The 17,073-nt window shown below is 45.0% G+C and overlaps 1 protein-coding gene across 12 annotated transcripts in view; it reads left to right on the plus strand.

Annotated features, from left to right (window-relative positions):
* The window catches only part of PTPRT (protein tyrosine phosphatase receptor type T), a 1,057,545-nt gene that overhangs the window by 420,877 nt on the left and 619,595 nt on the right, over positions 1–17,073 (plus strand). The window lies entirely within an intron of this gene.

Raw genomic sequence — 17,073 nt, forward strand, 5'->3', positions numbered from 1 at the left:
GTTTCTATAAACCTCTGGTCAATACATGTGCTCCTCTTTATCAAGGTTGTTTTCAGTCTTCTAGGTTCTTTGTATTCCATATAAATTTTAGCATAAATATACCAATTTTTAAAAAGACTTTTGGGATTCTGACCAAAATATAGAGAGTCTCTAGAGCAATGGGAGAATGTACCACTTAAGAAAATTGAACATTTTAATCTGTGAAGATTGAATATCTCTTGATTTGTTTTTTAAATTTTTAAATCATTTTTCAACAAAACTTTAAAGATGTTTTTATTTTTGGTTGTCTTTTCTTGATGACACTGTTTCTTTAAATACTAATTTCAGCCCATTCTCTCAGCTCTGTCTCTCTGAGATGCCAAATATACACATGTTAGACCACCGGTAATTGAGTCTCTTTATTTTTCATTCATTTTGCTGTGTTGTTCAGGTATCTATCTATCTGTTATTGCATTCAGTGACCCTTTGACCCTTTCTTCTACAGTATCTGAGCTGTCACTAAGCCCAGAGTAAACTTTTTGTTTCAGACATGGTACTTTTCAGTTCAGAATTCAAATTTTTACTTTCCGTTCCTCTGCTGTCACTCTTGTCTTCCCCTTCTACCAAAGTTCCTTTAACACCCTTAGTGCATTTGTAATAGTTCTTTTAAAGTTCTCATCTGTAGATTCTAACATCTGAATCATCTTGAGGTCTGTTACTTGACTGTGTGACTTTTTTATTTTTTATTCCTTCCTGATTCTTCATATAACAACTGTGGCTGATGTGCTATAGGTAGTCTGGATTATGTCTGTTTGCTTTCCAAGGGTATTGAATTTTATCCTATTAGGCAGTTAAATTACTGGCACATCCTCCTGAGACTGTCAGGATTTTTTTGGCGGGAAGGGGGATGGATCTGTTTTGGTTTGTCAGTCAGCTTAGTATATGGAGTCCTTACTTTCAGATGTGATACTCACTACTTGATTTGTACTTTCTATGGTCTTTACTGAATCTCCCCTGCAGCTGGACCACAATTCCAGTGTTTCTCAACCTTGTACAACCTCTGGTATTTCTGCTTAGCTCTCAGCCTTGTATTAACGATTCTCTTCTACAGCTTCCAGAGTTTTGCCTTACATATGTATGGGCCAGCAATCATCCACAGATGGGAAGGGAATCTTTACATGTGCTCTGGTACCCTGCTTTACAAATTCCAGCTACTCTGGCAGTTGTCCAAACTCCAATGCTACCTTCTCAATTCAGCCAGACCACCATTCTCTGCTTGGACTTCACTTCCCGGTATTCTGGGGTCTAGAACCATCCCTATTTCCACCAGGACCTTTGTGTCTGTCTGAGGTATTTCCAGAGGACATTTAGTAGAGTCAGAAACTGCATATTAGGTAACAATTCAAAGTTCCTTCTAGGATGTAATCTTGCCTTTGCTCTATCCCATTCAATGCTTAGAACTCTAGAATGATAAAGCTGAGAAGGTGACCTGAGACATTTCCTATTCCATAACCTTTGTTGAACCAGTGGAGAAACTGAGGCCCTGAGAGGGTAGAGTGCTCATCTAATAGTGTTATTATTGACTCAGGAAATTACAGCTCTGTCTATTTTAACAGTCTTCTTATTAACTCAGTGAATTATGACTCTGTCTGGCCTAGTTCTTCTTTTTCCTTTCCATGGCTCCTTTCTCTTATACTTAAATGCTTTTTTCCCAAAATTGTAAAGAAAATGTTAGAGAGTTTAACAGTTGCATTTTAGGTATCTGGTGAAATTTCTGAAGAGCAGGGAGTGGTAGGAAGGTAGAGAGTACAATGCGTATTAGGAAGAGGGAGATTTTGTCTACGAGAAGCGTTTGGGTACTGGGCTGCAGGAAGAAGATACTTAAGGTTTTCAATCTTCAGATGTGTGCTCAAGAATTTTCTTGTTTCTCATTTAACTGTTGGCTGGTGACAGTGAAAAGAAAAAAGGCTTTTAAAAATGTTATTCCTTATTTTTTTGGAGGGAATATATTCAACTGGCCCAAAACTCAAGAGACACAATAAAACATACACTGAAAATTTGTCCTTTTACTCTTATCTCAGTCACACATTTCTCTTCCCTAGAGATTCTCAATGTTACTGTTTTCTTGTGTATCTTTCCAGAGGTCTTTTATGTGTGGATTAATCAAATTCCTATTCTTTTTCTTGCATAAATTGTAGCATATTACACAAGGTCTTTTGAGTCTTACTTTTTCTTCCGCTTAATGTGTCTTGGGTATCTTTCTGTGTCAGTGGACATAAAGAGCTTCCTCTTTTTTCCTGATAGCTCCAGCGTGTTCCATTGTATGGATGTACCATCATTTATTGAACTGGTTGCTGTGGGTGAGCATTTGGATTGCTTCCAGTCTTTTGCTTTCAGACAATACTGCAATGAATAACTCTGTGCAGACGTCATTTCATTATGCAAACATATCTTTAGTGTAATTTTCGAGGCCTGGGGTTGCTGAACATTTTTAACTTTGATAGATATTGCCAAATTATTCTCTGTAGGGGTCGTGCTGTTCCACATGCCTATCAGTGATGTCTGCGAGTTGGCATCAGTTTTGATTGTTGTATTTTCAAGCTGGAAATCACCTTATATAGTATCTTTTCTTTTCTGGTGCTACAAATAGAGACACAGAGACTCAGACAACCGTGGTCATTCTAGTAGTCGTTTGTAGAGGTGGGCCTGAATCCTGGTGCCATTACTGCTCAGCCTGAATGGTCTGCAGGACCCCATGATTCCCAGATGTGGACTGTTCTTGGACAAGCATGCCATCTCACAGTGCATTCTCAGCTTCTCAGAGAAGTACAGAGAACCTGACTCTTAGTACTTAAAGCTCTCAGTAGAGACCTCTTTTCTGGGCTGCATTGTGATGTTTGCTTCTCTTAAAATAAGGGTTAATTTATACACTGGAAAATCAGCTATGACCTAGGAAAAACTAAGCTGACATCCGGGCTGGGCAGAAGGCACAATTAGAGCCTACAGGATTTGGTGGAAAGGGGCCACCTCGGCACCTGAGTGATACCTGCTCTCCAGGGAGAAGAGGGATGTCATTCAGAGTCTTTAACTAATGAAATCCCTATTTCGGTCAAAATGCCCTTGCCTTGTACTCAGCATCTCCCACGTCATCTGTGACTCATTTGTCCAGGTAAAGAGAAGCACACTGTGCTCCTCTTGTTGAAGTGGGACTCTTGTCAACATCCTGCCTCCACTTGAATAAAATGATGGCTTATCCAGGCATCAGGGAGTAGAGGAACGTCTGTCTGGTGGATTTGAGTCATGTGCTCTGGAGTTGAGCCCCCTGAACTTAAAGCTCAGTCCTGTCATTGAGACTCAGCGAGCAGGTGAACTAGAGCCACTTATCTCATCTCTCAGCTTCCTTTTACCCACTTGTAAAAGAGGGTGGGTAGCATTAATCCTACTTGGTAAGATGTGCTAGGTAATGCTGCAGTAACAAACAGCCCCACATTTCAGATGTGGGTTTATGTTTTATTCACATTATTTGGCCATTGGAGGTTGATGGAGGCTTTTCTCTACACTTGGCCTCTTCTCTGAGACCAAGATGATTGAGTGACCACCATCTGCAACCTTGCTGGTGACTGTGACAGAGGAAAAGAGGATGTGAGGAGCTGTGCACTGGCTCTTAAAGTTTCCATCTGAACCTGCTAAGTGAGAGAACTATGGAATGTGCCAACCACCTTTGGCCCTTATCACAGATACAATTTTAGCTACAAGGACAGATGTCTCTGTTGCTTCCCCTTGGGCAGGGAGGTGAATGATAGCAGGGAGGGCTTATATGGAATTTCCAGAGAAAAAAGCCATTTGTGACTCTTTGATGATATATTAATCTAACTAAAAAATACCTCTCTCCTGTGGCATTTTATGAAATCTTGGCTCTTTTATGGCCCTCTCTTTCAAGTAACTTGAGCTCTTGGGAGGCTGGGCTCACTGTAAAACCTTGTACTTGTCTGTTCCTCATGGGCTGGAGGCAGGAACAATCTTGTCCTTTTATAATTTTTTTAAATTCTTAAAATTATATAAGAAGACTAAAGACTGTTTGAATCTCACTCATCTTGTCACCCTAGCCCATCCAAAGCCTCTTTGTTTTTTTGTTTTTGTTTTGTTTTAGTTTGCATGTGTGTGTCTGGCAGAGATGCGATCAGATGAGAATAACACATACCGTGTTTATTTAACATATTTTTAGGTTAATGTTAACATTACCCATGTTCTGTGTATTCCTTTATGGCCTTTGACATATTTATATCGAACAATGTTAAACAGCGAGGGTACAGGTCTGTATTGGTTTTTTGTTGCTGTGTAATAAATTACCACAAACTTGGCAGCTTTAGGACAATGAGTGATTAACTCAGAGCTCTGAAAGTCGGAAGCCTGGGGCACAGGGTATCACAAGGCTGAAATCAAGGTTTTAGGGGGCAGAATTCTTACTTGGGGAAAGATCTGCTTCCCAACTCATTTCTGCTAGTGGTTGAATTCGGTTCCTCACGGTGGTGGATGGCAAGTCTGCATTTCTTTGCTGGATCTCCGCCAGGGGCCACTCTCAGCTTTTAGAGACCACCTGCAGTTATTGTCATGTGGCCTCTCCCATCTTCAAAGCCAATGTCGGAGAATTGCCTTTACACCAAAACCCTCTTGAATTTCAAACTCCTTCACCAGGAAGAGCCTCATCTCTTTTTTAAGGGCACATTTCATTAGGTTGGGTCTGCTGGTGATAATCTCCCATTCTTAGAGTCATGGGTGCCACGTGACATCCCTTCTCACCACCCAAGAAATACAGCATATTAACACTAGGGAATATGAGTGCAGAGGGATGCTTGGAATCCTGCCTATCACACCACCTCCTGTTACAAGGTGTTTTCCACTTTCTAGGGCTGCTGCAGCAAAGCACTGAGGACTGGGTATGGTAAAATGACAGAAAACTATGCTCTTTTGGTTCTAGGGGCTAGAATGCTGAAGGTGAGGAGTTGGGGAGGCTGGACTCCATCTGAAACCTGTGCAGGGATCTCTCGTTGCCTCTCTCCAGTTTTTTTCTGCCCTGGGGACCTATCGCTCCAGTTGTAGATCTTTCACTCCAGTCCTCCATCTTTAGATGATATTCTCCATGTCTCAATACATCTTCACATGGCTGTCTTCTTATGGGGACACCCGACATGTTGGATGAGGACCCACTCTACTCTAGTATGACCACTCATCTTAACTCATTATATCTGCAAAACCCTATTCCCAGTTAAGGCAACAGTCTGAGCTACTGGGGGTTAGGACTTCAGAATGTTCTTTTGGAAGGATGCAAATCAACCCATAGTAGTGATGTTCTTTACTTGTATTTTTAGGCCATTTCAAGATTCGGCATGGTAGATAATCTTGTAAGGGTCATTGTTGACTATGAAATAGTTTCATTCTTCATTGTTTCCTTCTGGTTCCATTCTTGGAATGAGATCTCTGCACAGAAATTCCTTATAATAGATAAAGAGGGGACCCAGATTCTTAAGATGGCTATGTGCCAGGTACTGAGGTGGATACATGCCCGTATGTTTTATCTTATCTTTCCAGACATTAGCAACATTTCAGAAGTGAAGAAACTCTAATGCAGGAAGAAACTTGGCTGAAATGTACGTATCTAGTGTAATCTGTCAGTCAGGGCCCAGCAAGAAAAGCACAAACTCTAGATATTTGAAATAGAAGGGATTTAATGTAGGGAATTGGTTACAGGGTGAGCCAGCTCAGGGATGAACCATGACCAGAAGCTCTTACCATCCTGAGGCTGGGTGGTCCCGAGACGGAGACAGTATTATTGGTGTTTGGGGCTCTGGGTTACTATAAAAAAGCTGTAACTCTGACAGAGACTCCAGCAGGGGCTGGGGGTGTGACACGAGCCCCTGCCTGAGTCAGAGGGAGGGAGGGAGAAAGGGAGGGAAAGAGATATCCGGGCATGTGTATACCCTGAAATACAGATACATATCTTCTGGACTCTTCCTTCCTTCTGCCCTCCAGTCTCCTCTAAGCACATCTCGCTGGTCGAATCAGATGCCTGATGACAACAGGAGCCTGGGAAAGTTGTTCTTACCCCACACCCCTCCAACCCAACCTCTCCCGTGTTACACATAGCAGAGCAAGGTCATGGAATCTATCTGACGATAAATGGCCTAGGATCATCCTAGCTAATAGCAGTAAGAGTGATGATAATAGCAGAATCATATTAATAGCTACAATTTACTACAGGTAGATTATGACTATGTGCCAGCCACTGTAGAAATTCTCAGCTCCCATTTTCTCATTTCATCCTTGTAATAACTCTATGAGTTAGGTTCTCTCAAACTCCTATTTTATAGTTGGGTAAACCAAGGCTTGGAGAAGTTAAACACTGCCCAAAGTCATAGAGTCAGTAAGTAAAATCTGGATTCATATCCAGTTCGGTCTGACTTCCCAGCTTTGTTCAAGTGCTGGCGACATTGAATTAAAATATTTGTATATTTAATACATGACTAATGGCAGGATAGATATAAAATGAGATTGTGACTATCAGGTTTGGTTCCCAGAAGACACTCTGGCCATGAACCCATGAGCGGACTGGGGCTCCAGTGAACCTAGGGCAACAACCACTTGTCACCAGTCATAGCTGATTCCCTGGCTGTGTCCCAACCTTGAGTCTTCCGAGTGTCTAATAGCTTGGAAGAGCGAGCGGCCAGGACAGAAGCCAGGGTTGTTGTGAGGATTGCATTGAGTGAGGTAAGGTGATGAGGAAGTTGCTTTGTGAATCACGGAGCACTGTGTGAATGACAAGTGACACTATTACAATGGACCAAAGCCTTCATTTTCCGAGGGGCTTTGATTTGCACATTATCATTTTGGCTCTTATTTTGAATATGATTTGAAATATGGCAATAATTGAATAGCAAAGACTTTGTTCGGTGCAGAAAAAAAAAATCACCTGAATAGCCAGTGTGTAGACCTTCTCTCCTGTTTCAGCCTCTGCACTGGGCACTGTACATTCCTTTCCTGCAAAGAGCTTTGCACCTGGTGAGGAAGGGTCACCAGGTGACGGTGACGTGCGCCGCCATCCGTGTAGGTACAGCATAGGGAAATGATGGAGAGCAGGAAGGATTTGCTGACTCTATCTGGAGCCAGAGGTGTCTTCCTAAACTAGGGCTCTAGGCGAGAGGAGGAAGGGAGGGGCTTTCCAGGTAATAGGCTCTGCATGTGGCAGGTGCAAAGGCCTGCCATGCTTCAGCGTGTTGTGGCAGAAGGTAGGTTGGGGAGGTGGGGGTGGTCTCCGCTGTGGGGCCTGATCATGGAGAGCGTTCTGTATTGGGCCAAGGAAGTGGAACTTTTTTTTTCCTTTTTCTTTTTGAGGTGTCATTGCCCTCCATCTGCAGGGTGCGCTGTGATCTACAGCAAACATACTTGTAGTTGACAAGTTGGGTTTGGTACTCGCTGCAGGGAGTGAGAGCACGCACCACGGAGAGCCTTGGGGAGTCTCATTAAGAAAGTGTTAGAAGGACTTACTCTAGAATTTGGGCTTTGGTTGGGTGACTTTGGGGGGAGGGTCAGAGGGAGCCAGCATTGGCTGTAGACTGAAATCTGTCAGGGAAAGGGGACAGTTCTATGACTGGGTATTTGAATAAATTTAATCTAGATGGAGGTAACACTAGAGCGGGATGAAAGATGTAATTGATAGAGTTTCAGCAGCCTCACATGAGCCACGAGAGGGGGATGTGTGTTTTGTGGTTTGCATGGTGGCCTGTTTTTTTTTCTGTTTTTGTTTTTTTACAATTTTCCTTAGAAAAATTGTAAATCAGTCTTTTTCTGCTTCACTTCTTCTTGGTCCCAGGAAGCTGGCCTGGTTTTGGTGTTGTGTGAGATTGGTTAAGCCAAGCAGAGAACAAAATGGCCTGGCTAGGAGTGCCAGACCAGCTGCCAGCAGCCTGACATCCTAGCTGATGGTACCAGTCCAGCTCCTGGATGTCAGGGCTGCTCTTCTCTTTCTGGGAAAGCAGTAGCGAGCCCAGGGAGCAGGGCAAGTCAAGGTCTCATCTGCTTTTGCATAGCTCCTTCAGGATGATGTGGCATCTCGAGCGCCAACTCTCCCTTGCATTCACTGTGTCTTGGGATGAATTTCCTCCCTCTCTGAGACCAGCTTTTCCCTCTAGTGATGGAAGGGCTGAGGCTGGATGGTCTTTGAGTTTCCTTCCCCAAGAGCTGAGATCTCATGATCCTATTTCTAAGAAATCTGTAACGCCTGGACATTACAGAGTAGTGAGAAGAGCAGAGACCGGAGTGTCAGCTGGACCAGGAGGACACGCCGGGCCCACTGCGCACAGCTCTCCTGGAAAGGCCAAGACCACTTGTAGCTCGGGGTGGGGCAGTGGGTGTGATGGAGATGTGTCGTTTGCCTCTTGACTTATGTTCATCCCGTTCCTGGCAATAATTCTCCTCTCCTCTTCCCTTTCCATCCATTCCTGTCCTCACCCTTCCCTTTCTCTCTCTTTCTTTGTTTTTTTTCTTAATCAGTAAGGGAATTTATTGGTTTATGAAAATCAGTAGTCAGAGAACAGGTCTCCTAGGCTCCCAGCGTGGGCTGATTAAAGACTCAAACAATGGTTCCACGCATTCTAGCTTCTTGCTCTCTTCCTGTCGCTCCCTTATATTTTTGGTTCTGCTTCCATCATGTTTCCAATTTCTGGCGTCAGTGCTAATCCCACCTTTCTCTCTTGATGGGTGAGCAAATGACTTCTGATCACCACAGGGGAGATCTGGGGCATGTGCCTACTCCAGAACCATCCCTGAGCCACGGCAGTGGGAGCATGGATATGCTGATTGAGTTTAAAGTGCACTGAAAGATGCATTCAGCCAGACTGAACCGGGGCCCACTCCCAGAGCTGATGGCTGGTCCGATCGCAAGCTGTATGGGCTGGCTGTGGGGAAGAGGTCTCCAAGAAAAATTTGGGATAGTGCTTAACTGGAAGCATTGTGAATGCCAACTGAGGAGCCAAACTAAAATTCTGGGTTGCCCTCCTCTGGGATGCTCATGGAAATAGAAGTTGGGATTGGTGGAGCCTTTGATGCTCTGAGATGCCCATCAAGCCCCACGCTGCCTCTTTGTTTCTCAGGGTCCTTGACTAAACATGGCCTTACTCTCTCTTGGTCTCCATTGCCTCTGTTGTCCGATGGGGAAGGAATGGTGCGCTCCCAGCTCTGTAGGGCTGTGTGTCTTTATCCTCCCATCCAAGGACTGTGTGTTCGTTACAGGACACAGGGCGGTCCTCCCAAGGGGTCTGGAAGCCCTTTGTTTTTGGAGACACTGCACACTGGATCTGTGGAGGGGTCCATGTGCTAGGGGAGCTCTTAACAGGTCAAGAACAGAGAACACACTCAGGGCTCTGCAAACAAAGGAGTTTTTACCCCAGCCTCTTAAAGCTTTTCTGGTAAGGCATGGCTTGCCTTCCTTGCAACCGTGGACTCTCTCTGCTGCTTCTTCCCTGTTTGCCTTCATTCCCGGGGATGGTGGTGGGAACAACACACACCGAGAAGATGGGCAGCACCTGTGCATCCAGAGCACGGATGCTTTCAAGCAGCTCAAGGAATAGCTGCCAGAACAAGGCCGTGATTCTAGAGTCACAAGGAGTAGAAGGCAAGGCAACTATGTTCAAAGCTCAGCAGCCCTCCAGAGGAGGATGGGAGCATCCGGATAGGGGTACCATGGCCAGGACTGGTGCAGAAAGAAAGCAGCCGGCTGATGTGGGAGATTGGAGTCTCAGCACCAGTGGCCAAGTAAGGTGGCCATATAGGAAATTCTGGGATAGGCAGAGGGTTGGGTTCTGGGGAACCCCAGTGATGTGGAGCTGCACACACACTGCCATTCCACTTTGTAACCCAGTGGCCTTGGGCATCTCTCTCTGAATCTCCATGTCCGCATCTGTAAAGTGGCGGAGAAGATCCTCCGGGGCTTGGGTCCCTCACATCCTTCTCTTGGACCCCACATTCTCTGGTCTTTGCAGGAATCTTCACCCCTATCCTACTTTGATCTTTGTGGATACAGCTCCAGAGGCCTGAATTTCACCCTGGCTGGTGCGGGGAGGTGACTGTGGCTCTTGTCTTTTTCCACCCAAACCCCACATCCTCTGGTTCCTTCTGGGGACTCCCCCTTGTCTTTGTTCACCAAGCTCTGTGAGGGTGAGCAAGTTCTAGAGACTCAAAGAAGCCTAGTTTCTAAGCCTCAACTCTGGACTGAAAGGGGTCCTGCTCTTACACACACCCCGATGGTTTCTGAGGAGCATCATCGAACATCCCCCGGCAGCCCCCATCAGGACGGACAAGCCCAACATCGTGTGGGTGATGAACACCCCCTGTTACAGCAGCAGCCTGCCCTGCCTCGTTCCGATTCCGGTTTGGATAATTTACCTTGCGGCTCCAGGATTTTCTCCAGCATGAGCAGGGATGACTCACATTATTGCCCTAAAACCCCACGGAAATGTATCACCGCTCGCCTCCTTCCCAGTGCGATAAATCTGATTATAACTTGTAGATGGCCACTCGTGGCGGTGCCGCGGTTTAAAATGCACTGAAAGATTCATTCAGCTAAATCAAAGTTGTCAGGTGGATCGCCGCAGGGACTTCTCGTTGCAGACACAAGTTGTGTTCCGTCGGCTGTAGCCTTGTGGCGGCTTTCAGACTGCGGCTAGGAAATAAATCCATTAATCAGTATGGACCGCCTAGACTCACGCCGCTAGGCTGTGGGCTCCACGAAGGCACAGGGTATGTCTTGGTTCCCTCGCTTGCCTCTTAGTGCCTGGCATAACATACACTTGATAACGGAAATATACCCTTGATAACAGACTCTGCATTTTCATTTTAACGTTATATTCTTAAAAAAAAAAAAAAATAGAATTGTTAGTGATCACAGGGGGAAATGACCTCAAAGAGCCTCTCTTATAGTCCCTGAGTGAGAGTCCTGAGGCCCTCTCAGGGCCAGAGAGGGACAGTGATCTCTCCTAGATCACACAGCAAGACCCCATGGCAGAGCTGGACGTGAAGCCTGGCTCCTGACGCCCAACCCAGGCCTCTGGTTCTCTTTTGTGTTTTTCTTGGCAGCTCCTGTCAAAGAAGGATGCTAGGAATTCCATTCGGCCTTTATTCTAGTGTTTTACAGTCTCTTCTGAGTAATAAGGTCGGCTTGTTTATTAAGTTCAGCTTCAAAGTAGGTCAGCGATTTTATTTCTGTGCATGGGCCATTAGCATTCTTAAGTGAGAACACTTTTTTTTTTTTTTTTTTTTAACTGAGAAAACATCCTCTCTGTGGATGAGATGCTCCACGTCTGCCTGTTTCCTCAGCTGTGTCAGATCCTTTTAGATGGCAAAGCCTCTGTGAGGGACCCCGGCAGGCTTCTCAGTGGAGGCTGAGGCCAGATGGGAGGGACAGGGAGGGGAACCACGTGAGCTCTGAGCCGGAAGGGCAAGGTGATTTCCGAAGGCTTCTCAAGCTAGTGGTCACACTGAATTGAGGTCTGTGGTGTGCGTTGTTGGAGTTAGTTCTCTGAAAAACCCCAAACACTGGCTCAGAGGGTTGAACGCAACGTCAAGAACTCTCTCGAATCTCTTGTGATGCACGTGCCTTCCCAGATCCGGCCGCCCAGTGGCCAAGCTGGGGGAAGGGAGTCAGGGTCTAGCTCTTGCTGCTGCTTTCAGGGAGAAGGATCAGGGCGCGCTCCGGTGGGGAGCTGGGGAGGGGGACAAGGGTGACACGAGGCCTCATCTATTTAGGGCTGCTCCTGAGGGTAATATCAATTTTACATTTTTAGCAATGACCTGAATTATTTCATGTGCTCACTCCTTAGTCAATGGTTTTACCCTAAATGGGGCTGGTAAGACAATAAAAGAAAAATGGTTTCTATTGACAGTTCCTCTTGAGGTGCTGTGTCTGACGCAGCGAAGGCCGCAGAAGCCTGACCGGCTGTGGCGACTGTCTTGTGGCGACTCTGTGGAAGGGGAGAAAGGCCCGGATGTAAACAGCCAGGAGTGCGGGCCATGGTGGGCTGATTACGCTCCTGACAGCGTTTTCCCCACATCGGTCTGTTCCGTTCCCACTTTCATAATTTCTTTCCCTTATCTATTCTCTTATTTAACACTAATGCTAAAAAAAAAAAAGAAAGCACGTTCCTTGATCTCTCAAATAAGAATTCATATTCATATCATTATAATTATTACATTACAATAGTGAAAGGAAGTCTGGTAGGTTTCTAATGCAAACTCAAGTCCGTCTTCAACTGTTACACTAATGTATGGGTCAGCGCCCATTGGGGTTCCCTTGACGGAGTCGCGTGTGTACCACTGGTGTGTACCACACTTCGGAACATGTCAGGGAGGCTTTCCCAAGCAGACGAAATATTAGCAAGGCCTTGAAGGTTGAACTCTCTGAGCCAGTACAGGCCGCCTGTGGATAATCCTGGTGATTCTGTGCAAACACATGGAGTGTCTGAATACACAAGTAAGAGGTGATGTCGTGGCCCCTGGGGACTATGCTTTCTACTGATGTTTAGGTAGTTGGCAAAATAAACCTCATGAGATTAGATTTCTCCTTTGTTACTGCTTTGATTTTGTGCATTGAACTCCATGATTGCGAGGAAGTTGTTGGCTTCCTCTCTGCAGGGGTTTCTATGAGCATTAGAAGTCCTCCAAGCCCGGAGGACACGGGTGAGCAAGGCCTTTTGCTCCTTCCTTCCTTCATGTGTTCATTCCCTGCTACCTCCAATGCCTGGTCCGCAAGACTGGAGACTGGAAACGCATGCAGAATTACCACGTAAAGGGCAGAGTGTTTGAGGAATCACTCAGATGCCCTACATGTTGTCATTGTACAGGAAATGAAGGAGGTAACGCACTGTTCTCAAACGTGGTTGCACATTGAAAAAAACCTGAAGTGTTAAAAAAAAAAAAATGCTGGTGCCTAGGTCTCACCCCAGAAATTCTGATCTGATAGGTAAAGGTTGGAAGCTGGACATCAGATGCTTTAGAACTCCTCCACGTGGTTCTCGTACACAGCTGTGTGCGAACCCCGGGTACAACCACTAAAGGTCTTTTTTTAAAAGAGTAGCATAGGGGCACCTGGGTGGCTCAGTGGGTTAAAGCCTCTGCCTTCAGCTCAGGTCATGATCCCAGGGTCCTGGGATAGAGCCCTGCATTGGCCTCTCTGCTCAGTGGGGAGCCTGCTTCCTCCTCTCTCTCTGCCTGCCTCTCTGCCTACTTGTGATCTCTCTCTCTGTCAAATAAATAAATAAAATCTTTAAAATAAAATAAAATAAAAGAGTAGCACAGCCTAATCCAAAGGGCCTTTGTTCAAATGGTACTTGGTACCGTGTAAGAAATGGGCAGGGCAGGGTCCAAGCTGTTTGACATTCAGGTGTGGGTACAGCCCAGCCCTCCTAGAGGACTCCTGGGGAGCTTCCAGCCCTGCAGGGACTTCCCATTTCTTAGGTGGGGGACTCATTTCATGCTGCTTGTCTGCAAAGGAACTGGTTACTTTAACTTTTGAATTGACCGGGAGGTACCAAAATGCTCCCACATCAACCTTCTGGGCAGAACATCTATGGTTTGGGGTCAGTCTTGAGTACATCTTAGCTGTTGGGAAACCTCACTGAGCTTTCCAGTCAGGAACATGCAGAGTTACATTTCCTTTCCCCCAGGGGAATCAAAGGTAGGAGAGGAAATGCAGGGGCCCATTTTAAGAGAACATTAAAGGCCTTCAAGCTGTGAAGAGCTCCCTAGGAAGGATGCCTTCGAGATCAGTTCTTTAAAAAAAAAAAAAAAATGTTAATACCTTGGAGGATCACAACATTAAACCTGTTTGTCCTTTGGTGTATGTGACTTTAATCAGATTGCTTTCCTGATTAAGATCTAGAAGAGGTTTTAGGCAAGGCTTTTATTTTTTTTTTTTTAAGCTTTGTTATTACGTATATGTGTTTTTCTTCAATGAAAAATGAGAGCAATTTCGCTGAGACCATCATTGTGCCCTACAGAATAGGCCGAGGTATATCTTTGTAGTAGGGCAAGCTTTCAAATGCACTTCTCATTTCATTGCGCATATGACTACGAAGGTGAGTTTTAGGTCTTTTCCTTCATTTTATCCCACTGCATTAAGAAATAAAGAGACAGATTTGAAGGCTAGCTTTTCTTCGTAAATGATGCTGTATGTGCTAGAACACTTGAATTCATGTTTCCTTGGTGGGGACACCTCTGTCCTACCCTGCCGTGGTATCTGTGTTCCACTGAGTTCCTATCTGGGCGAACATCCGTCCATAGTTTGGTGACTGTTTCTTCACCAGGTATATCCTTTTTGAAGTAATGGCAAACTAATGCCTTCATGGGTATCACTGTCCTATCATATCTGGAATAAATATACCAAATGGCCAGATGTTAATTCCCTTGTTTGCTTACCGCTGCAAAAAAGAAAGCACTGGGCTTACCAAGTGCTCCAACATGTCTTTAAGTGCATTAAAATGTCTCCTTTGAGGGCATTCTTCAGGAAAAGTAGGGTGCCTCTTTTTGCTTTTATCTCAAATAGACTCAGCCAAGTCCTCCCCAGGCTTCTGCCTGGTTGGTGTGCTGTAATTTCAAAGATGATTCTGAAACCGATCTTGAAGGAAGCTGTAAGCATTGTGTGTGTGCATTCGTCGGTGCCTCCTGATGTTCACTTGTAGCCAAGACTTTTCCCTTTTTAGTCCCCAAAATGTCTGGTAAAATACCTTCACATTTATAATTATTTATGGAGTATGTATGCAGTATTAGTCACATATCACCCCCAAACGTGGTTGCTTAAACCAGCAAGGATTTATTTTTCTCGGAGGCATGGGGTAGGGATGGATGGTGGCGCAGCATCATGGGGTGAGTCTAGCTTGGGGCTCTCACAGGCCGCAGTCATCTCGAGTCTAGTCCGCGGGGAGATCTGCTCCCAAGTTCACATACTCACATGGCTGCTGGACGCCTTCAGAAGATCCTCTGAAAAGAGGACTCCCGTGGCTGTTGGTCTCAGAGCCTCATTAGCTATTGGCTGAAGTTATCGTTTCTTTGGGAATGTGTGGCTGTCCGTAAGACAACTCGCCACAGGGTAGAGAGAGGAGGGGGGAGGAAGGGAGAAAGGACAGAGGAGAGAGAAGCAGCAGGAGGGAGAAGGGAGGGAAAGAGGAGGAGAGAGTAAGGAGAAGGGAAAGAAAGAGAGGGAGGGGAATAGAGAGATCCACAAGGAGAGAAAAGGACAGGCTTTCTGTGATGGAATCTCAGGAGTACCAAGGTCATGTCACTTTTGCAGTCTTCCTTTTGTTAGAAGTGAACAGCCCACTTTCAAGGGGTCAGTCAGTGTTACACAGGAGCATAGATATCAGAAAAGGAAAGCAGGGACTTTCCACAGCAACTGGGGTCTCCAAGCACCACCAAAAAAGTGACGGTCATTTGCAGATACGGTTCGGGATTTTCTGGCACAAGAGATACTGAGTTTCAGCTCTTTACAGCTCTATAGTAACAAAGGTCGTATATTAAGTATCTAAGTATATTTTACACATCCCAGATGGACAGCTGCTTAATAATGAAGCACTGATTGAATTTGGGGTAATACTGCCATCTTCTTCCCTGTCAAGTCCAATGAAGGGATTCTGAAGGACAGGGCCACCTTGGACACATGCCTCTCGGGTTATAGGTTCTGGATTTTACTATCTTACATCTTTTTAATAGTTTTGAGCATATGCTTCCTAGTTCCCATTTTTAAGCAACTATCCATCATCCGGATTGAAAACACAATTTTAAAAGTATTATGCCTCTGAAAAATAAATGAAAAGTGCCACTAAAACTTGCAAAACAAAACAGAGACATATTTTTTCAGCATTTCTGTGTTACTGAAAAATGCTCTATGGCAGGAAATAGAACCAAATATAGTTAAATGTTTGCCAACTGAATGTTTGATTGAACACAATTTTGTCAGGAACCTGAACTGATTTGTGAGTGCTGATGAATTTGAGTACAGTAAAAAAAAAAGTAAAAAATGCATGTGGGCTTGACTTATAACTGGGAGAATGGATGACTTGAACCTTGTCAAAATTAAAACTTCGGCGCTGTGAAAGCTCCCATGAAGACAGTGAAAAGACAGGCTACAAAGTAGGAGGAAATATTTGCAAATCATGTATGTACAAAGGACTAGTATCAGGATGCCTGGTTGGCTCAGTGGGATAAAGCCTCTGCCTTCAGCTCAGGTCATGATCCCAGGGTCCTGGGATCGAGCCCCGCATTGGGCTCTCTGCTCAGTGGGGAGCCTGCTTCCCCCCACTGCCCCCCCAACCCTTGCCTGCCTCTCTGCCTACTTGTGATCTATGTCTGTCAAATCAATAAATTAAAAAATCTTAAAAAAAAAAAACCCAAAAACACAAAGGACTAGTATCTACACTACATAAAGAGTTCCGAAAACACAACGCACTGTATAGCAGAACAAAAACAACAGCACCAACCAGCCAAACCAAAACCAACAATTCAATTAGAAAACGGAAAAGTTCGGAGCAGACGTTGCACTCAAGAGGATAGGCAGATGGCACGTAAACCCATGAAAAGATGTTTCATATCAGTAGTCATTAGGGGAGTCCAACTTTAAAACCACAGTGCCGTATCACGGCCATACCAGGATGGCTGAGACAAAATGGGAGCACCAAATATTCCCGAGGATTCAGAGAACTCCGATCCCTCATTCATTGACGGCGAAAGTATAAGGTGGCTTCGCCCTCTGGAGAGCAGTCTGGCAGCTCCAGGTTTCACAGGACCTAGCAGTTGCATTCCTGGCCATTTATTCCAGAAACGAAAGAAAACCAGAAGAAGGAAGGAAGAAGAAGGAAAACCAACAGTCACACAAAGTGTATAATCATGATCATTCACAGAAGCCTTATTTTGTAGTAGCTAAAAACCAAAACAACCCAGGTTTTTTTTTAAACCAGGTGAATGGTTAACTGTGGTACATTGTACTATGGAATCCTACTCAGCAATTAAAAAAAAAAAAAAAAGAATGAATTGTGGCTGTGTGCAATGACCTGG

This window comes from Mustela lutreola, chromosome 9, assembly GCF_030435805.1.
Source record: "Mustela lutreola isolate mMusLut2 chromosome 9, mMusLut2.pri, whole genome shotgun sequence".
Classification (NCBI taxonomy): domain Eukaryota; kingdom Metazoa; phylum Chordata; class Mammalia; order Carnivora; family Mustelidae; genus Mustela; species Mustela lutreola.